Source organism: Lissotriton vulgaris, chromosome 2_1, assembly GCF_964263255.1.
Source record: "Lissotriton vulgaris chromosome 2_1, aLisVul1.2, whole genome shotgun sequence".
Classification (NCBI taxonomy): Eukaryota; Metazoa; Chordata; class Amphibia; order Caudata; family Salamandridae; genus Lissotriton; species Lissotriton vulgaris.
Window position 1 is genome coordinate 707,209,720 of NC_141687.1, and position 24,403 is coordinate 707,234,122.

The 24,403-nt window shown below is 45.7% G+C and overlaps 1 protein-coding gene across 1 annotated transcript in view; it reads right to left on the reverse strand.

The window, feature by feature from the left end:
- The window catches only part of LOC147731014 (uncharacterized), a 206,060-nt gene that overhangs the window by 150,871 nt on the left and 30,786 nt on the right, over window positions 1-24,403 (reverse strand). The gene's annotated exons all lie outside the window — the stretch shown is intronic.

Genomic DNA, 24,403 nt, shown 5'->3' on the forward strand with positions numbered 1-24,403 from the left:
AATTTAATGCAGAGACTATTGTATGTGTTCAGATTTTTTCAGATAGAACGATAATTGTACATGAGGCATTCCAGTAGACAAGAGACATTATACCACTGCGACCCCCCCGAACCATGAATCATCACAGGGTGCACACACGCTGAGTTATTTTGGTACCAATAAATAACTGCACTACAATTCATTTCCCCGTAGCCTTAATAAAGCAGAATTGACTAGGCAAAAACATTGCTCCCAGTACAGCCCTCCTGCATTACGCATTATTGCAGGGTTACGTACAAGCTCAGCGCCAAAGATACTACTAACTCAGTGCACCATAAATCATCAGAATGAAGTGTGAACAGTTTTATGTCAGCAATCGGGCATACTATCACTTTTAAGTGGAATTCATGCAGAATCCAATTGACAAAAGACATTACTCCAATTACTGTGCCCCCCCAGACCACGTATCATCGCAGAATATGTACACGCTAAACACCAAAGGTACTAGTAACTCAGTGCACCAAAAAAGATCATCATGTGGCCTTACTAATACACCATTCACAACACAAAAACATTACTATCAGTACAGCCTGCCCGGACCACGCATCATCGCAGGCTCCACAGAACCTTCTTGTTTTAGATATCACTAACTCAGTAGAAACCAAACTAAGTATAATGATTTGATTTGATTTATCAACTTATAAAGCGCGCGATTACCCGGAGGCGTCTTGGCGCTATGACAGACCATCGACTATGGCGACCGGTAGCTAGAGCTGTGCAGAGAACAACCAGGTTTTGACTGCCTTTCTGAAGGAAGTTCCAGCCTGGCTGCTGCGTTCTGCAGGCGTTGTAGTTTGGCTAGGATCTTTGTCCTGGCTCCAGCATATAGGCCATTCCCGTAGTCCAGTCTTGACAAGGCTAAAGCTGTCACCACTGTCTTACGCGAATCCTCTGGTAGGTAAGGCAATATCTTCTTTATCATTTTTACGATGAACCAGATTGTTGATGCCAGCTTGCTGGCTTGGGCGTCAAAAGAAAGATTGGTGTCTAGAGTAATGCCCAGATTCTTCACTTTTTCTGAATAATCTGGATATCTACCCAGATTATTGGGCTACAATGCGGGGGACCAGATATTTGTGTCGCCCCCTAGTATCATCACCTCGCTCTTGTCCCCGTTAAGCTTTAGGCAGTTCTTTTTCATCTATTGGCTGACCTGTACCATACATAGTTGAAATTTTTCTGCCGTCTCCTTCACATCCATGCTGATGGACACCACGAGTTGGGTATCGTCAGCGTAGGAAATTGGGGTGAAGCCACAGTCCCTTATAATTTCTGCAAGCGGAGCCACATATAAGTTAAAACGGGTGGGGCTCAGCGAGGACCCCTGCGGGACACCGCATGGTGAGCTAAATGGTTTAGATTTAGCGCCTCCTAATTCCACCAAGAAGGTTCTGTTATCTAAGTAGGAGGCGAGCGAGGAGAGTACATGCTGAATCGTGAACTTTTGCTGCTCTCAAACGAGTTAGGAGAATCTCGTGGCTGACCGTGTCGAAGGCCGCCGATAGGTCTAGTAGCACCAAGGCGGCCTTCGCTCCATTGTCCAACACCTTCCTAAGTTCTTCCACTGCTGTGAGTAGAGCGGTTTCCGTTCCATGTCCCTCGCGGAAACCGAACTGAGAAGGATCCAGTCAATTACCATCCGTCAGGTAGCGAGATAACTGTTTGTTTAAAAGTTTCTCGAGAATTTTCGCGGCGAAAGGAATCCTGGCTATTGGTCTATAATTGCCTGGTTCCTCACAATCTAGATTTGATTTTTTCAATAAAGGCATAATCGATATGGTTTTCCAGTCATCTGGAAACGTGTTAGTTCTTAGGATTTGAGCAAATAGTTTTTCTAGTAACAGACCCAGCTGTTCTCGGCAGATTTGCATTACTTTAGGCGGGCAAGGGCCCATTGGGCTGCCTGAATTAGTGGTGAGTACCTCTTTCCGAATTTGATCTGCTGTAGGAGGAATGAAATGGAAAAGTATGGGTTGGGCTGATTGTTCCACTAGATTTATTGGGTGTGAGGTAGCCTGGGCTGCAATATCTGTGTGGTGGCTTTTAACACCTTGGCTGCTAGGCGTTTTCCCCTCTGGTGCTGACTTTTTTAAAAGCCCCTTTATTCATGACGAGCTCAGCTCATCATCAGCACAGCTCAACTGTGCATCATGACGAGCTGATCTCGTCATGAGCATCGAAAGGGTTAAAAGAGTCATAAACTGAAGATACTTTGTTGACGAAGAATTCACCTAGTGTGTTACAGAAGTCTGACGACATTTCTTCTAAACTGCTGTTTTCAATTTTTGATAGTTTTTTTTACAGTAGCAAAGAGAGCCTTACTAGAGTTTTTTGACTCAGTAATTTTTTGAACAAAATATTTGCTTTATCCGTTATTGTTAATTTTTTATAACAGGCTAGGACTGCTTTATATTCTTTTTTGAGCTGGGTGTCGTAGTTGGTTCTCCACTTTTTCTTTTCTCTTCTACACGTCTGTTTTTGGGCCTTCAATGCTTCTGAGAACCGTGGCTGTGAGGGGATTTTCCTTTTGTAAGTCATTCTCCTTTGTGGGACTGTGAGTTGAACTGCGGAATCCAACCACTCATTAAATTGGTTACAGGCTGTATTACTGTCCGCATCAAGAGCTGGGTATGATGAGCGGAGTATGTCAGTAAGAGCCTGAGAGTTTACTTTTGACCAGTCGGGATATGTAGTATTCTTAAGAGTTTCAGCAGGCCTCCCCGTGTCTTCTTTAAGTTCTAAGAAGGAGACCAACTTGTGGTCTGACCATGGGACCAGAAGAGTGTCAATTTTGTTAAGGCTCTGACATGAGGTGAAGATACCGTCTAAGGTATGGCCAGCACATTGAGTGTCTAGGTGTACCTTTTGGTCCAAGTCAAAGTTTGCCATGGCATCCTTAAATGAAGCTACCTTGGGATCAGAAGTTTTCTCGAAGTGCAAATTAAAATCTCCCAGAATTGTGTAGTCAGGGCCTGTCACACTTGATTCTAAGAACAGACTTAGTAGCTCAATTAGAGGCGTTTTGGCACTCCTATCAACCCCTACACAATATCCCTTTATTATGCTTCCTTGAAAAACTTATTTTATATCACTTATATATTTAGTTGAATAATAAAATGCATGCTACATTTATGTTCTATCTTCCACTTCAATCATAATTGCAGATGATGCACTCCACCCTAAGATCTACACTGCGGACAGCAGGGTATATAACTTGGATTCACCTTTGCATCTACACTATAGATTGTAGGAAATTCAACCTTGATTTATTTAATGCAGAGACAATTATACTGTATGTATTCAGATTTTGTTAAAATAAGTGAAAAAAACATTGTTCTATAACTGTACTGACTACTAGCTTTTATGTACACTGTGCACAGTAGGGTTCACAACTTGCATTTACCTTTTCATCCACAGTACAGACAGCATTAAATTCAGCCTCGACTTATTTAAAGCAGAGAAAGAAATAGTGCAGTTGCACTGCTAGTATGTGCAAGCACCTTCAATAGCTGCATCATGTGAACTATGATAACAAACAATGTACAAGATTGCGCCAAAATGTACCTCCACCACCAACAATACCAAGTACCTCTGGGGTATCACCTTCAACATCACCACCAGACATACGTCCCCAATTTGAGAAATTTACAATACACTGCGTGAAGAGGAATTGTTTAATTTGTTATGAGGAGCAACCAGTACACCTAGTTTTCACAGCAATTGATAACCATCAATGCTATTTTTTTCCCCCCTCAAAGTTCATATAGTCTAGTATGCAACAGTGAATGATTTCATTGCAGCCTGTTCGGACCACGCATCATCGCAGGGTGAGCACATGATAAACACCAGACGTACCACTATCTCAGTGCACCGTAAATAATCGCCACGTGCTCTTGTTAAGGCAGAATTCAATAGTCGAAACACATTTTTACCAGTGCGGTCTGCCTGGACCACGCATCATCGCAGGCTCCACACAAACCACCCCTACCTCAGTCCACCACAACTCATGAACTCTTTACGATAGAATCTCCTGTGTATTTATTTATTTATTTATTTGCGTGCTTGTATAGCGCTGTGAATAAACTCCCGTAGGAGTATCTCCGCGCTTATGACAACCGGTAATGAAACTGATAAAGGAAGCAATGAAGTTAAAAGTGTTATGAGAGCTCCTATAACCAAAAAGGTGCAAGTTAGAATGCACTAAACAAAAAAGTTTTCAGGCATTTCCTGAATTGAAGATGGTTATGGCATTGCCTCAATGAGAGCAGGAGGGAATTCCAGAGGTTGGGACCTACTACAGACAGAGCCCTGCCACCTAGCCTAGATTTAGTTATTTTAGGAACACTCAGTAACAACTGGTCACTGGATCTAAGGGCACGGGTTGGGACATAAGGTACAAATTTGCTGGCCAAATACTCTGGTCCCAATTGATTGAGGCTCTTGTGAATGATGCAGCAGGTCTTGAACTTCACTCGTTGGCGTATTGGTAACCAGTGAAGTTTGTGAAGTAACGGTTTGGAGGGGGATATGGGGGGTGCGTTGAGCACCAACCTAGCTGCCGTATTTTGCACCACCTGCAGACGATCTAAAACCTCCTCATTTGCACCTGCCAGAAGACCGTTACAATAATCAAGGCGGCTGATAACTAAAGCCTGAACTGAAGTTTTCCTATGGGAGTCAGGGAGGAAAGGAAAAATTCTACGGAGGAGACCAATCACATTGAAGTAGGTTCCCACAGTAATATTGACATTTTGCTTCATGGTCAACTCCGGCTCCAATCTAACTCCTAGGTTCTTGATTATTGTTTTGGGCTCAGGAACTGGGCCCAAATCAGAAGGCCACCAATCAAGGGACCATTGAGCCCTGGCTTCCCCGAAGAGCATCACCTCTGTCTTTCCAACATTACATTGAAGAAAGTTGGAAGACATCCATCTTGCAACTGCCTTCATCCCATCAGAAAAGGATTGTATAACTTCCGGAGTAAGTTGTTTAAAGGGGAAGAGCAGCTGCGTATCATCAGCGTAGGACACTGGGCAGAATCCAAAAGCTCTAGTAACATCTGCCAAGGGAGCCACATAGGTATTAAATAAGGTCGGGCTCAAACAAGAACCCTGCGGGACCCCCTTGGTAATGTTAACCTCTTCCGACCTAAATTCACCCATGGTGACAGATTGGGTGCGGTTGGAGAGGAAGCTCTTGATCCAGTCCAGTGCTCTACCGCCGATTCCACTCACAGACAGTCGTTCGATCAGGATGGTATGGGAGATCGTATCGAACGCTGCCGACAAGTCTAGCAAACAAAACAGGTGATGGATCGAATGCGGATCAATGTCACACATTCACCCCAGTCCAAAGATCTGGGCCCAAATCCATCATTTTTTTGCACTCCACACCACCCTGGGTTAGACAATGGCGATATGCAAATCAGCTCTGACCCTGTGCCCCATGGGAACAGTCCAGTCCGAACTACAAAAGCCATGTCCTTCCCAGAACGGAATCCAGCATCCGAGGACCGGACCGGTTTCGAGGCAACACCTCCCATCAGCCCGGCCAGCTTGACTCCAGTGGTGTGGAGTGCCTGGGACCCACGTCTGAGCATACCCAGCGCACCCACGGCGGTATTTGCAAACAAAACAGGTGATGGATCGAATGCGGATCAATGTCACACATTCACCCCAGTCCAAAGATCTGGGCCCACTGGAGACAAGTCTAGCAGCACCAGGACAACTGAGTAGCCCTTGTCCTGGTACAGCCGTAGATCGTCTGTTATCGACAGCAAGGCCGTTTCAGTACTGAATTTTGGCCTTCTATTATTTGACATACAATGATCCTACCTTTGTACAGCAGAAGTCATAAATTGTTTATGATTAAATATCTGTATATGATATAATGATTACTATTCGACTTCTTACCAACAACAACGTACTAAAATGGAGTCGAGCACACGTGCCCGTACCCACTTCAACTATCTATCTGTGTCTGTGTATTTATTGTGTTTGTAAAATGCTGCTCCTCCGACCTACCACATTATATTGTGCTATAAATAGCACATGCAACCATCTTACCTGTGACAGTAAGTGAGGGCTATTCCTCCTTTTTTTTTGCATATTTACAACCCAAAACTAATACATTTTCACGCACGCGTACATTACGTCATTACTCTACAATAACAGGATGTGCACGCACCTCCGAGGCTCGAACACTGATTTCCAGTACCAAGTTCTACAGTGTACCTGAATAACCACATACGTATATATATATTAGCTGCCCTTCATGTGCCAAAAACTGCAACTTAAACCTTTCACAGCCCTGTATTACTACAGCTACAACACTCCACTGATCGTACAACAAACATTCATAATCGCAGAAATGCGTCATGTCCACCGTCTTTTATGTGTGCAACTATGAACATATATAGATTCAGTAATACCCCGTACCTTCCATGTTGGCCAAGTTATGGGACTTTACAGATATAATGACACATTTCTTTTTAAGACCCCAGTGACATCAGCACTACAAAACGGACACCCAAATCACTTGATTTCTCATATAACTCACGACGGGACCACTCCCATAGCTCCGGAATCATGGTTCAGAGCCTCGCGCAGCACTGGCATACGTCAGGCCAGCCCACTCCACTTACGCTTCCAGGAAAACACAACAACGAAACATTGCCCAGATTTAATTGTAGTGATTTCTTAGTTCCAGGTCTAGTTATCAGAACGGCACACACACACACCCTCATGGCTGGTAAACACCCACACCACACCCATCCAGAGCATCCGTCACTACACACGTGACCGTACCAATAAAAAAGATGGGGCGCACATGCTTTACGCAATTTTAGAGTTGCTCCCATCTCAAGCGCTGTGATGGCCCGTCCTAGTGATTCAAACGCCTCATGTAGGCCCGAACTACTGAGTAGGAGGGCCCACCACTACGTGTGTGGCCTCTTTGGTCACTGAGTTAGTGGTATAAGAAGCACTGAGCGGGTGAGGAACCTGCGATGGTGATGGGAGCACGAGTTTGTCGTTAGCCATACCAATATCAAGACTCGGCACCATATATGAGACTTCTTAGTGGCAGATAGGGACTACATGATGAAGAAGGTGTCCTGTCCGCGAAAAGGTGAGCAGTGAGGCCTGGGTGAGCATCAGAGGGAGTCGAAGGGCTGTAGCAGACTGGATACAAAAAAGCGACGCAGCAATTTAGACAACGCAGTCCTATATAGTGTATCAAATTAAATGTTTTTCCAATAGCAGGAATGTTTTTATAATCGCTCAAACGTCCGGAATATAAACTATACAAATAGTTCTTTTAAATGTGAGAGGGAACATGTGTGAAAGGCCGATGTTATTCAACTCCACATTAAGATAGTAACAATTACCAAACATAACATCTTTCTTTTACTATCTTTTAGATGTAGAGCTTCATGGTGCATTATGTCCCAGCATGTGGTGAAAAACACACTGATGACAGAAAGTTGAGCTGCGAATATTCTTTGCAGTCACTCTCTCACTTCCTCTCTCCTTTGATAAAAAAAATTACACACACTGTTAACTTCCTTTTTATCTTACAGGTTGTGTTTCACAAATTGGCGTCCCCGCCCAACACCTCTAAAACTCAACGTTCGAGGATGATGCGTGGCCATCATAACAACGTTTGAGAAGGCTGCTACGACACGTGGTGTACCCTCTTTGAATCACGCCAATGGCACAAGGTGAGCAAAAAAGCTTCTTTCCGAAACAACAACAAGTCATCTGTGAAAGGAGAGAGTGGGTAGTGTGCAGCAGCTTCTCTGCGTAGGAATGTACAATTACCTTCGAGCAGTGACAAAAGATAGATTACAACAGTCTAAGAGGCAAATCTACAAGCCCCTTACGCCACTTTTGTATGTACTATACTATGACTAACTCTATATACTATATTTTAGATAACTAAACTGGAGGGTGCACTATGAACCAGCACATACTTGGACACACAACCAAGGCAAAAGGTGAGCTACGAGTATTTTCACCACTATTAACTGCTCCATCTATAACTTTCACTCTCTCACAGTTTTAATGTTGTTTTCTCTCTCTTTCTCTCTCTCTCCCTCTCACATCATTTCTCTTTCTCTTTTAAAGTTATGGACTCTGCCGTCCACTCTCCCATGACAAACCAAAGCTGACTTCAAGTTGTGAACTCTGCTGGCCACAGTGTTTACACAAGGTAAGCAGAGCGACCTAAACATACAATGCATCCGATTAAATGCATTAGAAATGAAAGACATTATTTACAAGTCCCTTGCGCCACTTGTGCGTCACTTTCAACAGGAGAAAAGTAACACAAAACTGGCGCAAGAGTCTTGTAAATAAGCCCTAAAGAATATTGTCCTGCATAATGACTTAATTTCTCACCCAATTCTGTCTCATCTCTGAATCATTTTAAAGACCTGTTGATCTGTAATGTAAATCTGAAGCAGTAGGCTCTTCCATACAGACACCGCTTGAACGCAAGCCTATAAGAAAAGTGAAATGTATCAGGCACACTGCACACGTTAAAAGAAGGAAATATCTTCAACTGTTAATTTGAATTGTAATGTTTGACCTCATTTAGTCACATCGATCTAATTTTAAACACTAATTTTCTTTTCTGTTTTGCAGATTACCTACCGTACTTCTATTGGACTCCATATCACATTTTGTTTATTATATTGTTTTGTTAAAGTTATGTTTCTAGTTATTTATTGTTTTGTTATCTTTAAGTTACGTTTCCAGGTATTTATTGTTTTAATAAAAGTTCATTTAAAAAAAGTATTTTTGGGGGGAGGGGGTAACGCGGTCCCCAACAGAATTGATATTTATAATTTGAAGTATAATTCTGAGGCTAACTTTACCAGATCTTTACCAGAGTCTATACCTATGACTAACGGCTCCTATGGAAATGTTTAAAAACTCCAGCACAGTAACTTTTTTCCATTACCAACATAGTGTGGTGAACTTCTAACCTCTGTGCTCATTTAAGTGTTCCATGAACTGTTACTATGGTAACAGGCAGAAAGCCGTTTGGGGGTAGAGTTGAAAGGTACTGGCTGTACAACAACTGTTATATTAACCCTGGATCCTCTACAAGACCAAAAAGGAAAGCAAAGTAAAAACAAACACAGTGTACCAGATTTACAACCCCCTTGCACCACTGTCACGTCCAAGGCCCCCCCTAAAAAATTAGAAGTGTGTGGGCATCAATGACCCCCCCTTAAGCCCCGGGAACCACCAGCCCCGGAAATTTGTGTATTGTGAGAGACAGACTGCGTGACCCTATGCCTAGAGCCCTCAAGAGGGCTGGAGACCGCAATGCCCGCCGGCCGGCTCATGCAGTGTCCCTGGGTGCCTACCCCCGGGACATTGCTGTTTGGTTTGAGAGGGTGGGAGTCTCACGGCTTCCGTCCTCCGATAGCAAACTTAGTTTGCATTTTGAAAGACAGAGCAATCTGTTCTCACTTTCAAAATAAAAAGCCGATTGCATTTCCACATACAAGTTAGCATCTCCCCTTGCGGAAAAGCAATGCCGACTCCAGAAGAACGCAGGAAGCCGTGGGGGCATTGTAGCTCACCTCACAGTCCCCAACATTTTTTATGAGACCCGGGGGATAGGGTCCCCGGAGATATTAGAAATTACTGATAGGGGCTTTTATTTACGGTAAAATTGCAAGTCGCGCACACAGTGCAGCACTCAGTGCGGCCTTCTGGTGTGCACGCGTTGGATGCATGAATCTGTAGGGCGCGCGACTCCAGCGCCTTCGATGCACAACTCCTACGCGTTTGGGACTTGGCATTACTTTTCCACATCACAAGCTACTAACATACAACTCCCCATGTGGAAAAGCAATCTGAATTTGATTTTGAAAGAGAGAACAGATTTCCTTGCTATGGAAGGGCGGGATGGACACCTCGGAACACTGCAGGAACCGGCCCTTCCACAATACATAAAGCCCCGGGGAGTGGTGGTCCCCGGGGCTTTGGAGACCTTACAGCCCCTCCTCCCTAGCCATACTTTTTTTGTAGCCCCGGTGGGTAACGGGGCCCTCGAGTGCTGTAGGAGGGGAGCCACGTAGTCCCCCTCCCACAATACATAAAACCCCTGATGGGTGATGGTCCCCGCAGCTTTCAGGACCTTTGACTCCCTCCCCCCCCCATTTTTTTTCTTTTTAGCCCCGGGCACTGACGATCCCCGAGGGTGGGGGGCCCCTCTGGGCCCCACAGAAAATTTTATAATTTTGCCCCCGGAATTTAACCCCCTGGAGACGAATTATTTAAAAAAAACTTCATTTTATTTTATTTATTTTACGGCACAGTCCACGCACCCTACACGCATCCCGGTTTAAAAAATAAATAAAAATGTGGGCCCTGGGGGTCCTTCTAGGACCCCCTAAACAGGTCTAGAGGGTAAAATTATTTCTACTCTGCTCCCTTTCTCCGTTTTGAACACATATTCCACTGAATTCCTCAGCCTCGCTTCTACCGAGGCACAAAATGGCTGCCAACAGTTCCTGGTTTTGAATGTTTACAACCGCTTGACAGCCAATTAGCATTGACTGCGTGATTGGACGGTGCGCTTATGCAACGATGCCAATCCTCGCACAATCCACGGATCCACTGCGCCCCTAGATGTATAAATGACTTTAACCGTAATTTTCTCAGGAACTACTGAACAGATTGACACCATATAAGCAAAAGGCACAAGTCGGAACTGAGGACTACCTCTATGCTAAATTTGGTGTAATTCCGTTAAGCCGTTCGGGCTGTAGCCGTGGCTAAAGGTCCTATGGGAAATTTCATGGGGAAAACACGTTTTGGGACCCCTTTTTTCTCAGCCCCCGCTTGACCAATCACCCCCAAACTTCCAGGGAAGGTGCAGAACTGAGCTGGCCAAATGTTTGAAAAATTTCAAGAAGATTCATCAATCGACGCCAAAGTTATTGCCAATAGAATGTTGCGGTTTTCCTATGGATAATAGGTCCTAACTATAACTACCTACTGGCGACCGCCAGTAGGTAATATATATATATATATATACATATGAAGGTGCTGTGCTAAGCGGTATGCTTTTGGAGCGTTGATTTATATATATATATATCAATGCTCCAAAAGCATGCCGCTTAGCACAGCACCTTCCAGGAAAAACGGACACTTCACTCCGGTATGCGTGTTGCAGAAAAGATTTTATTCCATTTTTAAGTGAATCAAAAGTGCCACGATCCGACGCGTTTCGGCGAACTTAGTCGCCTTGCTCACCATATATATAAAACACTCTCTCTCCCACTTGAAAGAAGAAAGTGTGACACAGCTCCGGGGGAACAATGGCAGGCTTTATTGCTGTGTAAGCGCCGACAAAAAAAGGGTCCTTGAAACGCTAGGCAGACGCATTTCATCCTTCAATCGGAATCTTCAGTGCCCGTTTCAGTTGCAGCCATTAGCGAGGGTCCTTTGCTCTGATATTTTTAAAGCTGTGGCTACTTCCTATCCCTCTGCCTCACAGGTGTGAAGCTCAATGCGCTGTGCCTGCATTACCGCTGCATTCTGGGCATTGTGGTTCACCGAAGGAGCCCATACAGTGAAGGGTTTCACTAAACACCAGGTGATGCTTCCAACAGTCGTGGACAGTGTTCCACCACCAATGCGGCCGTAATGCAGGAAATAAAGTCCTCCTTTGTCCCCCTTATCAAGCAGCCGAATACTGCCTCCTCTCTCCCCACGTGCTAATGACCGCCAAGTGGAATACCAGCACAGGGGGGTGACACAATTGCAGTTCTATGCAGAGAAACCGACAAAGTTAGCAGGTAAGCCGTGTCACTCTAGTCCGAGAGAGTGGTCACACACCAGCACCTACTAGCTGGCTATAGAATATCCAAAACAGTCTCTCTCCCACTTGAAAGAAGAAAGTGTGACACAGCTCTGGGGAAAAATGGCAGGCTTTATTGCTGGGAAAGCGCTGACAAAAAAAGGGTCCCCGAAATGCTCGGCAGACGCGTTTCATCCTTCAATCGGAATCTTCAGAGCCCGTTTCAGTTGTAGCCATTAGCCAGGGTCCTTTGCTCTGATGTTTTTAAAGCTGTGGCCACTTCCTATTCTGTAACCACGCCCTCCCTCTGCCTCACAGGTGTGAAGCTATATATATATATATATATATATATATATATATATATATACCAAGGTGTATTGAACAATGAGTGGGTGTATGAGTGTCTGAATGGATGATTTAGTGGGGGTATACGTGGAGTGTCTGAATGGATGATTTAGTGGGGTTATAACTGAGTGTGGCTAAACGTGAATGCATGGGTGAATGATTAATCTATGTGAATGTCTGTATCAGTCTGTCAGTTGGTGTGTAAGTGCATGGGTTGGTGAGTAGCTACATCAGTGTCTATATGGGTTAATGATTGGTTGTCTGAGTACCTGTATGGGTGCCTGAGTGTCTGTGTGGGTGGGGGACGGTGTGACTCCCTGCATGGATGTGTGAGTGGGTGATTCACTAGGTGTATGGGTTTATGAGTGCGTGTGTTAAGGACTGTATGGGTGAGTGAGTATGTGTAGCTGTGTTGGTAAGTGAATGGATGTCTTAGTGGTATATGTGTAAGTACCTACATATGTAAGTGTTGGAGTATATAAGTGAGTATATGTGACAGTGGCTGCATGGATAAGTGTGTGCTTATGTCAGTAATTGTTGAAGAGACTATGTATATGGTACTATCTGTATGAATAAGTGTGGTGGTGTGTGTGTATAACTGCATAGGTGAGTAAATGACAATGTAATTAATTCTATCGGTCACTGACTAGGTTTTGAGTAACACTTTGGGTGAGTGTCAGTGTGTGAGTGTCTATATGGGTGCATGTGTGGATATATCAGTGGCTGTATTGATGAATGACTGCGTGAATGAGTGACTGTATGGGTTAGTGAGTGGATGTGTGTGTAGACATATGAATCACTGAGCAGGTATATGCTAACTGCTATTGGTCTGTCTATGGTTTTGATATTGGTAGTCTGTATTTTAGAGTGGGTGTATCAAAGGTTTTATAAGGGTGTGAGTAGGTGCACCAGATGATCACGTGGATGATGTCATTAGTGAAGTCACTGACCATGTCATGAGTGATGAAATATGTGACGTCTTCAGCAGTGCATTGCGGGCGTGTGAGTTATAGTTAGCTCTACTATATAACGGTGGATTTATCTGTTTTTGTACGAGTGATATGTCCAACTAACTATAACATCCCTGAAACCTGTGTTTTTTCAGTGAATTTCCAAGGTTTTTTAAATGCTAATTTCTAACTACAAAGTCCCTCAAACCTATGTTTTTTTCAATGAATTTAAAAGTTTTTTTAAATGTTAATTCCTAAATATAACGTCCCTGAAACCTATGGTTTTTTCAGTGAATTTCAAAGTTTTTTTAAAATGCAAATTTCTAACTATTCCTACAGAAGTAGGACATGTGCAGAAAGAGGAAGAAACGCGTAGAAAGAAGCAAGGGAAATGCAGAAAGAGGCAACGGAAGTCCAGAAAGACGAAGAAAGGTGCATACAGAAGCAAGAGGTATGCAGAAAGAACTAACAGAGGTACAGAAAGAGGCCTTGTTGCAAAGTCATTCTGTGCCCCCAACTTTTTGCTGACTTGTACTAGTGGTAACTGACTCTGACTAACCAGACGCAGAGCCAGTCCTATGCTGAAAGACACTTAAAATACTGTGAAAACACCTACATGCACTAGGGTACACTATGGGTTGGGGTACCCCTGTGATTGGCATGAACTCCCCTGTAAGGCCAAGTACATAATAGGGCAGGGTGATTACCTCTAAGTCAGAGGTGCAGAAAGAGACTAGAGAAGTACAGAAAGAAGCAACAGAGGTGCCGAAACAGGCAACAGAGGTGCAGAAAGCAGCAAGTGAAGTGCAGAAAGAGGCAACAGAGGTGCACAAAATGGCAACAGAGGTGCAGAAAGAAGCAAGAGAAGTACAGAAAGAGGCAAGTGAGGTGCAGCAAGAAACAAAAGCAGTGTGGAAAGAACCAACAGAGGTGCAAAAAGAGTCAAGAGAGTTGCAGAAAAAGGTAGGAGAGGTGCACAGAGGCAGGAGAGGTACAGAAAGATGCAGGAGGGATGCAGAAAGAAGGAAGAGAAGTGCAGACAGAAGGAAGAGAAGTGCAAAAAGAGGCAAGATAATTGCTGAAAGAAGCAACAGAGGTGTAGAAAGAAGATAAGTATACAAAAAGGCAAGGGAGGTGCAGAAAGAAGCAAAAGCAGTTAGATTAGATTAGAGTATTTATAGAGCGCATGGCTGCCTTGGCAAAAAGGCGTCCCAGCGCTAAGAGCAGATCAGAGCGGAGAACTTAAGAGGGAACTAAGTCTGAGAGAAGAGCCAAGTTATTACGTGTCGTCTGAAGGTGTTATGGTCGGGTTCAACACAAATACAACAAGCATTTGCAATGCAATAGGTCTCGCAGTAGGAAAGTTTGAGCTATTGGTTGTGTAAATGACAATTATTTTATTTATGTGTTGGTTTTGAAAATAGCTAAATTAATAGCTTTGTCATTTACAATGCCAATAGTTATAACTTTCGCAAATGTGACACCTATAGCATTTGTAATGCAACATGTTTTGTATTTACGTGACTTAGATGTATTGATATTACAAATAACAATGGCTTTCAATTTTGATAAATAATTAATACTTAAATAAAAGTGATTGTAATTTATAATGGCAATAGCTTAAACTTTTGAAAATAACTTTTGTGAAGATTATGTTAAGTGTATTTTATTGTGACGAAAATCCAAGAACAGAAGTGAAATATTAACATCTTTTTGTGACATTTGTAATAAAGCTTGAAACATTGAGAGAACATATTTGAACCAGTTGTTGTTGAATGGTTGCACAGACTGTTGCTGGGGTGGCGCTGAGTGATGCTGTGGTGGTGCTGAGTGATGGCGTGGTGGTGCCGAGTGGTGCTGTGGTGGTGCCGAGTGATGCTGGGGTGGTGCTGAGTGATGCTGGGGTGGTGCTGAGTGATGCTGTGGTGGTGCTGAGTGGTGCTGTGGTGGTGCTGAGTGATAATGTGGTGGTGCTGAGTGATAATGTGGTGGTGCTGGGTGGTGCTGTGGTAGTGATGAGTGGTGCTGAGTGATGCTGTGGTGCTGTGGTGGTGCTGAGTGATAATGAGGCGGTGCTGATGGATGCTGTGGTGGTGCCAAGTGGTACTGTGGTGGTAATGAGTGGTGCTGTGGTGGTGCTGAGTGATGCTGTGGTGGTGCTGAGTGGTGCTGAGTGGTGCTGTGGTGGTCCTGAGTGGTGCTGTGGTGGTGCTGTGAGTGGTGCTGTGGTGGTGCTGAGTGGTGCTGTGGTGGTGCTGAGTGGTGCTGTGGTGGTGCTGAGTGATAATGTGGTGGTGCTGAGTGATAATGTGGTGGTGCTGAGTGATGCTGTGGAGGTGCTGAGTGGTGCTGTGGTGGTGCTGAGTGGTGCTGTGGTGGTGCTGAGTGATGATGGTGGTGCGTGAGGAAGAATGTAGAGGGAAAATAATGTACTGAAAGAAGATAGTGGAAAATTAGAATTAAAAAGTCACCATATCTCAAAATGTGGCGCGTGATCCAGAGACAGCAAGACGTGGAATGGAAGTATGTTTTTGAAAGCAATGCAGAAAAAGGGGTGAGAGAGAGCCTCCAAAATAGTAGTTATTTCAGTCTAACGAGAATTAGAGAAGGAAGAGATAGAGAAGCAGAGAGATTATAAGCTATTGCAGTGTGTGATGTTTTAAAATATGAACGGTTTAAAGTTGCTAAATTGAAATGCCATATTTAAAAACGAAATACTGTTAAATGTGCTTTCATGCCGACTTTAATTTCAATATAGTGAAAGGCTGAAAGTATTCCACCATGTTTATAATAAAATGTGACCACACTAACAATACTGTTTAATACAGTATCCTTAAAAAAGTACATGTTTTTGCTGGTTCAAAATGTCCCAAGTAAAGCGTGAATTAAGGACATCAATAAAGGCGGATGTCTGTCTAGCTTGTGCTCTCCTGGCGCCTCGGGTCGGTTTAGTGTTAACACGTAATTTACAAACCCATCGTCAAGCAGGATGTCTCAGTCTATGTTGTTGAACGCTGGCGCCTGCTGTCTGTTTCAAGCAGAGAGGAAAGAGCTGGATTAGGCAGATACACACGCTTCTAAGGGAGAAGGGAGGGGGTACCCCATAAGAATGGCTCTGTCTGCCTTGTCCCCAGTGGTGCCAGTTGTCGGTTCCAAAGGAACACTTGCTAATTAATAATTGTAGCTGCACAAATGAAACTAGCCCACAGAGATTTCTGCAGTGCAGGATTCTGCAGTAGTAGCTCTAACAATAGATGGAGTTCAGGAAGTGCAAACTGAAGGTCACTGATCTCGGAGTGGTTTTCATTGCTGCCCTGTAATAATGTTTTTAATTGAGTGAACACAGTCAGGCAGAAGCTATTTTAATGGAAAAACTTGTGGGCTGAGATTTTAATCAACTAGACTTAAATCAGTTAAATATTCGATGCAAAACATCTTCAATTGCTCGTTACTACACTAGCACATTAAGAGGGTGTGCATATTTTTGTTTTCTACAGGAAACTAGTGACCGCCATTTACATTTGTAAACAAAATGAACTGTCTTATTCTGAAGAACGATTTCTCAAGCCCCTGCAAGAGCACAGCTCACCTCTTTACCGGAGCTCAATGGAGCCGGGGACCTTTGATTGTAGCCTGTTGAGAGGGTGATGGGTTGCCCGTCCACAGGACTCCAGAAGCAGCAGGGTGCTACCGGAACACAACGTGCTGCTTAATGACCCTCCCACAGTACAGAGAGCACTGCGAGGGGTCGTGGACGGAGGCACTATACTTGTCTGCTGTTGGCGAGGGCAGGCAATGTCAAAACAAAGGCTATGCCCGCTCTAATAAAGTAAGGATGTTTAGTTGTGTCGCAATTAGTCAATCTTAAAATTAAATCCTGCCCGTCCTCTAGCTACAAAAAGGAGCAAAAATGGCTGTGCACACTAAATGCCAAGATGATCAATTATCAACGAGTCAGATGTCAAATGCATCACTCTGGCGCAAGTTGAAAAGGAACTTCATTGTGAGTGATGCCTTTTAACTAAAGTATTATTCACTAGAATAATGAAACAAAGGCTCAAATTATGCGGCACACGTTACTATTACCCGATTGTTTTTTTACACGTTAACACCATCTGGGCAAAGTTAGTCTCATTGGTTGCCCTCCGACACCTAAATACATAAATAAGCAACACAGTTTAACAGTTAAAACATGCGGCGGCAGTGTTAGTAACTTTTGATCTGGTTGAGCAAGAAACAACTTGATGAAATCTGCAGATCATGCAGCAGATGACGGATTATGTGGCAAACTGATCATCACAATCCCTGTGGTCGATAGCACCCGGTGATCATTAAGAAAGCTGGTGGAATAATTTACGGCCAGGTGACTACGTCCATCGGGAAGACTTCAACTCCCAGGCGCCCTTGCTGCTGCGAGCTAAATCTAAAGGTCAATTTGACCCGGGAAAACCACACTGAATGTGCACTTTCCATTATTATTTAGAGAGCGCAATGGCCAAGCTGGAAAACACGTATGGAATAATATAAAGCGCCATCTATTTTCTAAATGCTTCCACCAGCATAACAAGGGAAGAGGGAGGCCGTGGGCAGCAACAGCAGTGAATAATTAGCGGGGGAGGAGAAATGCAAGAAACGGCCTGGCGGCCGTAAAAAGTGTGAAGCAGGGGGCGGGGAGCAGATGCCTTTGAAGTGAAGCTCTCGGAGGCAGGCGGCTCGGGAGCAAATGGTAAAAAGCGCGTGCATGTGTGATGGTTTCAGAGCTTGAATGAGCCCTTATACTCTCGTCCTATTATCGCTTGCGTGATTAATAGGACAAGACCTAAAAAGGGAGGGAGTTCCATAATGTAGGTGCCAGGCGTCTGAAGAACCGACTGCCAGATCTGGCCAAAAGCAGTGCAGAAAGAACCAACAGAGATGCAAAACGAGGCAAGAGGGGTGCAGAAAAAGGTAGGAGAGGTGCACAAAGAGGCAAGAGGGTACAGAAAGAGGCAGGAGGGGTGCAGAAAGAAGGAAGAGAAGGGCAGAAAGAAGCAACAGAGGGTGTTGAAAGAGGTGTGAAAGGTGCAGAAAGAGGTAGGAAAGGTGCAGCATAAAGAAGAAAGAGCAGTGAAGAATAAACCAACAGAGGTGCAAAAAGAGGCAAGAGGAGTGCAGAAAGAGATAGGAGAAGTGCACTAAGAGGCAGGAGAGGTACAGAAAGAGGCAGAAGGGGTGCAGAAAGAAGGAAGAGATTTAGAGAAAGAGGCAAGAGAATAATTAAAAGAAAGTAACAGAGGTGTAGAAAGACGCAAGAGAAGTGCAGAAAGAGGCAAGTGAGGTACAGAAAGAAGCAAGAGCAGTGCACAAAGAACCAACAAATGTGCAAAAAGAGGTGAGAAGGGTGCAGAAAAAGCAAGGGTAGTGCAGAAAGAACCAACAGAGGTACAGTAAGAGGCAAGAGAGGTGCAGAAACAGGCAGGAAAGGTGCAGAAAGAGGGAACAGTTGTGCAGAAACTGGCAAGAGAGTTGCAGAAAGAGAAAAGAAGGGTGCAGAAAGAGAAAAGACAACACATGAACTGTCATTAAATGGAGGGAGTGAGCAACAAGTTCACACAAGTCCACACCCAGTACATTTGATCACACCAGTCAAGCCACAATAAATCCTGTTCAGGGGCAGACGTGCCAAACCCAGCGCACAGTTTGAGGTGGCACTGACAGTTTCAAATCATAATCTTATCTGTCTAAAAAAGAAAATATGCTTTAAGCCTACCTGGCTGTGACCTAAATGAGTGCCTCCCACTTGCAGCTTTCCAATGCAGCTATGCGGACTGCTCATGTAGCCGGTGGCAATCGAGGGGTCTGCGAGGCACTCAGCTGATTATAATTATACACGTCTTCCAGAGCGCTGCATCTATTTTCTGCAATTTTGGCTAGTCAGATAAATGAAAGCCGTCTAAAATTATTCTTAAGCTTTGCAGCAGTTAACTTAGAGTTTGCCCTTGTTCAAAGGGGTGTAATTTTTGATATTTGTGTTACCCTCGTTTTCATTGCTTGGTTTTTGCTCACTGGAAAGTGTCACTCATAGTCACTGAAATGGCACTTAAAATTACACTGAAATTATGAGAATTTCACACATGGCAATCTAAAACCTTGGCAGCTATTCACTTTTCTCCCTCCACAAGCTCTAGGGCCTCTCCAGCACTGTGCACTGGTGGCGGGTCCCTGGCCTGTGAACTCCAGACTGGCTCGAGGGGGGGGGATGGAGGAGTCAAGGAGGCCCCTCCATTTAATTTGCTGGTTCCGGGGCTAACAGTGATGCACTATTTGTTCCCCAGCTAAATTAATCCAATCGTCCCGGTCACTGGCTCCCTGGTGAGGCAGAGTTGCATTGGAAGCAGGCACAGCAGTTTTGCCCCCATGGACCAGTACTCGCTGTTCCTCTCCACACCTGGTGGCCTCGAGAAGCACAATAAGCTGTGCACGGTCCAGGCTGACCAAGCAGTTTTGGGCGGTGGAGTGAGAGAGCGTTCTACCTTTCCCGATATTCTAAAAAGAAGCGAGTTACAAAATGTTTGCAGCACACAATGGCATTGTGCAAAAACAGCAACAAAAACAGTCACCAGATAACGTGATATATATATATATATATATATATATATATATATTACTGACTTTGTATTTACTTTGTGTCCCACAGTAAAGTCAGTAGGATTTCACATATAACACCTGGCTCTTGAAATCACCTAGGCAACATCAGACGAGGTTGTAAAACAGCTGATTTAGTCTTTTGCTCGAGTACTTTCTGTCTGTTTCTATAGCGGACCTATTTCATCTTCCAACCTGGCAGTGGAAATTCAAGGGCAGTCCGAGATTGGCGTCATACTACTTCCCCAACCAAGCAACAGGGGATACAAACTACGCCTCCGACATTGGCGCAATAATAGTTCTGGGGATACAATTGAATGCCAACAGTTTTTAAAATTCAAAATTTGCCTTACCGAGCGCCTAGGATGGGGCCTGCAGAGGCGGCTCCGTGGACTGCGGATTCAACGTTTAACGCACGTCACAAAGGGAAACGAGGCCACGCTCACCTAACACCTCTCCTTCCTCCACGTACGGTACTGCGCCACTGAATGCAAACTTCAAAAGGGCGCCCTAATCTGCCTGCGATGGCATAGTCGCGCGGCACACCCACACTTAGGAGGCGACACAGTAGTGTGTCGCGCCACAGAGTTTGGAAAGCTCTGGTGTACGGGCACCCCTGCCATGGCCACGAAAGGAGCAAAAAGTAGAAGGCTGAGGAGGTTGGGTGGCCGACAGGCCCAAGGACTTGGCCGTAGCCCTTGAATCCTTAAAATGCTCCAACTGCCTTGTTGCCAAAAAGGCGTATGCCATCAAAGGGTATGTCCATGAGAGTGTTTTGGACATCCCCAGAGAAGCCAGTAGTCCTCAGCCAGGCATTGCGACGGAGCACCACTGTCGTGGAAATCGCCCTGCCCACCAAGTGGGCGTTGTCAAGGCCACATCGAATTGTGAACTTGGCTGCATCTCTCCCTTCAGCAATAGCCTGGGAGAGCACTGTCTGGGCCTTCTCCGGACACTGGGGCAGCACTTGCACCAACGTATCCCACACAGAGTGGTAATAGCGGCCCAAGATGCATGTGGTGTTCACAGACTGCAGCCCTGAACTGGCAGAGGAAAAAATCTTCTTTCCAAACTGTTCCAGTCTCTTGGATTCCCTATCCAGGGGTGCGGTAGGGAATGTGCTTTGGGAGATTGAGGCTTGGACAACCAAGCTCCCAGGGGTGGGGTGTTGGGAGAGGAAAAAGGGGGTCACCCGGGGCCGCGTGATGGCATCAGGCCTCGTTCCTATCCACAAGAGCCCCTGTGTTGGGCCTGGACCAGGAGCCCAAAAGAACATCAGAAAGTGATTCATTAAAAGGCAGCAGTGGCTCCGCAGAGGTAGCCGCTGGCTGAAGCACTTCTGTCAGGAGGTTAGTCCTGACGGCCACTGTAGGGAGTTGGAGGTGGCGAGCCTCCGCCGCCCTACGCAACACCACAGCGTAGCTTGCACCCTCCTAGGAGGAGATAGCATTCCAAGGTCAGGAGAGGTGTCAAGACCACTGGCATACCCCAATTCTTCTGCCCAGTCTGGGTCATACTCGTACTGCACTGTGAGAGGGTCCTCAGACCCCTCCTAGTCCTCCCCTTCCTCCGAAGGCTGATGAACAGGCTGAAAATAAGGAGGCTGGACATAGGGGTAGAAAGGCCCCATCAGCGTTGGAATCGGCGTCGATCGACACCGTTCCGGGGTCGTGTCCATTTCGGGGCAGAAACCGGGAGCGACGTCGCCCGGGGGTACAGGTGACATCGAAAGTGCTGCCGATGGGGTTGACGTTGGTGGAGGTTTCACTAGATCAACCGGCGTCGACTGGGATCCAGGCCTGGATCCTTGGGGACCCTGTGACACCGGGCTGGAACCAACAGCGATGACGGGCCGGAGCCGCCAACAATGCAGAGCAAGGGCCTTCGGTTGGGCCAGTGGGTCCCGAAGGCACGCCGGCGGGGCCCGACTACCCAAAGATGAGGGCCATGGCTGACAGAAAATCCTGCAGCTGGGCGGGAGTCACAGACAGACCCGGGGAGGGCGGGTAGGCAGACGGCGACTGTGTAGGCTCTGCCGGAGCTGCGGCGTGGCACCACCTGCACCCTCAGCCATGTCGCACGAAGTGCAAGGGGAAGCCAGAGAACGATGGCGCTTCTTAGACTTCTTGTGCTTAGTCTTACCTGACCTCGAGTACGAAGACTTCGATCACGATGATCGATGGTGATGGCTTCGCGACCGGTCCCTCGACCTCCCAAGGGATCGGAACCTTGACCCTCGACCTCCCAAGGGATCGGGACCTTGAACGGTACGGAGCCGACTGACGAACTTCCAGTAATTTACGGGACTGCTCCCGCAAAGTCTTCGGCGCCATGGCCCGGCAGTCGGGGCACGACTTGGTGTCGTGGTCGCATCCCAGGCAGTAGAGACACACGCGGTGCGGGTCCGTCACCAACATCATGCGATGACAGTCCCCACAAGACTAAAAGCCGGGCATCCCTACGGCACCAGGAGTTGATCGATTCGAAAAAAAGAGACAAAAAGGCCTTGAAAAACTCAGTCAAAAAGTGACTGGGGGTACCGCTCCCTCCAGATCTGCGCTTGCTGGCACGGAAAAGAAAACACTGAAGTCAGAGCATGAGGGCGGCGTCTAAGTAGCTGCCGCGACGTCATCTCGGCGACAACAACGCCAGCAACGGACAAGGAGCCGCACAACGCCACCTTCTGTCTCGTAGGGGTACTGCTGACGAAAACTTTCCAGATCCAGCCTGACGCCTGGGGGTAATTCTAAGGTAAGGAATCTATCACTAGCCTGTTTCTTTCAGATACCCACATTTTGCAAAAGTAACACATGACCATTCCATCTTTGCAAAGGGCCTTCCACCACACTGTAACACATGACGCTGCATTTTTGGGAACATTTGAGCCGTTTGAGCTAGAGCAAGGCTTTTTTTGTTCAAATCTCCAGATTAGGGAGCAAATGATGAATTATGTGGCTAATGCGGAAAATGTATAATTGTGCGAAAGTTGGTGCAGTCAAAAATTCCAGTGGCTCTGTCCATACCTCTGATTAGGTCCACAAGTGCTCTTGAGGGATTCCTTCTTTTTTTTGTCTCACTGAGTTCATAATTGAGCTTCTATGGAAACAAGGAAGACTAAACCTGAGGTTACCACTCCACAACACAGACTACCATACCACATAATTACTCTCCATAACACATAATTCCACTCTACATAATTCCTATAAAATAAATACCACATAGTTTCTATCCACATAATTTAACTGCACAATTTACCACATAATTCCACTCCACACAACGTACATCCACTCCACTCCAAAAATCATTATTAAAAAACGTTTACATTTACAAGGCCAATAGCTCTAACTCTCGCAAATGTGCATCCTATTACATTGCAAACACTTCTTTAACGAGTAGTCGTGTTTGCAGAGTGGTTGAGAAAGTATGCTGGGCCTCCGGCCAGTGCTCAGGAATTGCACTGCGTAGGACTTACAGGAGGTACCAGGAGGTCTTCTTGCCCCCCAAAGTCCATCAGGAGTAAATTGGACTTCATCCCCATCCTGTAGTCTGCCAGGAGGTGCGTTTGCAGAATGGTGGAGAAAGGGGGCATGGCCTCCGAAGACGTCTTAGCAATCCCACTGTGTGGGACTTACTGGAGGTAACAAGAGGGTAGTTGGCCCTCAAGGGTATCCTTGGGGACCAACTACTCCTCCTATTACCTCCATTAAGTCCCACACAGCAGCATTGCTAAGTTCTCATAGCAGGCCACGCCCCCTTTACCCACCACTCTGCAAACGTGCTCCTTGGCGTGCTCTTGGATGGGAATTGAAGTCCCCTTCACTGCTGGGGGTCCTTAAGGACCAACTAGTCTACCTCGTACCTCTAGTAAGCCCCACACAGTGGGATTGCTGAGAGGTGGACACAGGCCACATCCCTTTCTCCACCACTTTGTAAACGAGCCTCCTGCCCACCAGGTACCTCCAGTAAGCCCCACACAGCTGGATTGCTGAAAGTGGTCTGAGGCCATGCCCCCTTTTTTCACCACTCTGCAAATGCGCCTCCTGGCACACTGCTGCTCGGGGGATGAAGTCAACTTGTGCCCCCGGGACCTGGCCCACCCGGGGTTATAGATAACGAAACGCGGGAGCCCGCGCTTTTTTGGGGGGGTTTTCAGCCGGAATCGCACACCCAGCGTGCATTCGGCCAATTCTTTTTTTTTATTTTAATGTTTTTTATGGGTCCTTGTGGGGCCCCCTGAGCAGGCCTAGGGGATCAAGGTGTTTCTACCTTGCCCCCTTTTCTTGTTTTTTTTATCTTTGTTTTACTGTTTTCTTGTGACTCGGTAACCGAGTCACAAGATGGCTACCAACACTTCCTGGTTTGGAGTGTTGGCAGCCAATCAGAATTAATCTTGTGCTTGGGAGGGTTCGCGAACCCTCCTTGGTGCTCAGATATCGATATATTTATTTTTGGGATTTCTCAGGAACTACTGAAAGGATTTACACCATTTAAAACAAAGGTTGCTATCTGAACCAAGGGCTACTTTTTTCCAAATTTGATGTAATTCTGTTCAGCAGTTCAGGCTGTAGCCTGTTCCAAAATTCCTATGGAAATTAACATGGGGGAAACGCGTTTTGGGACCT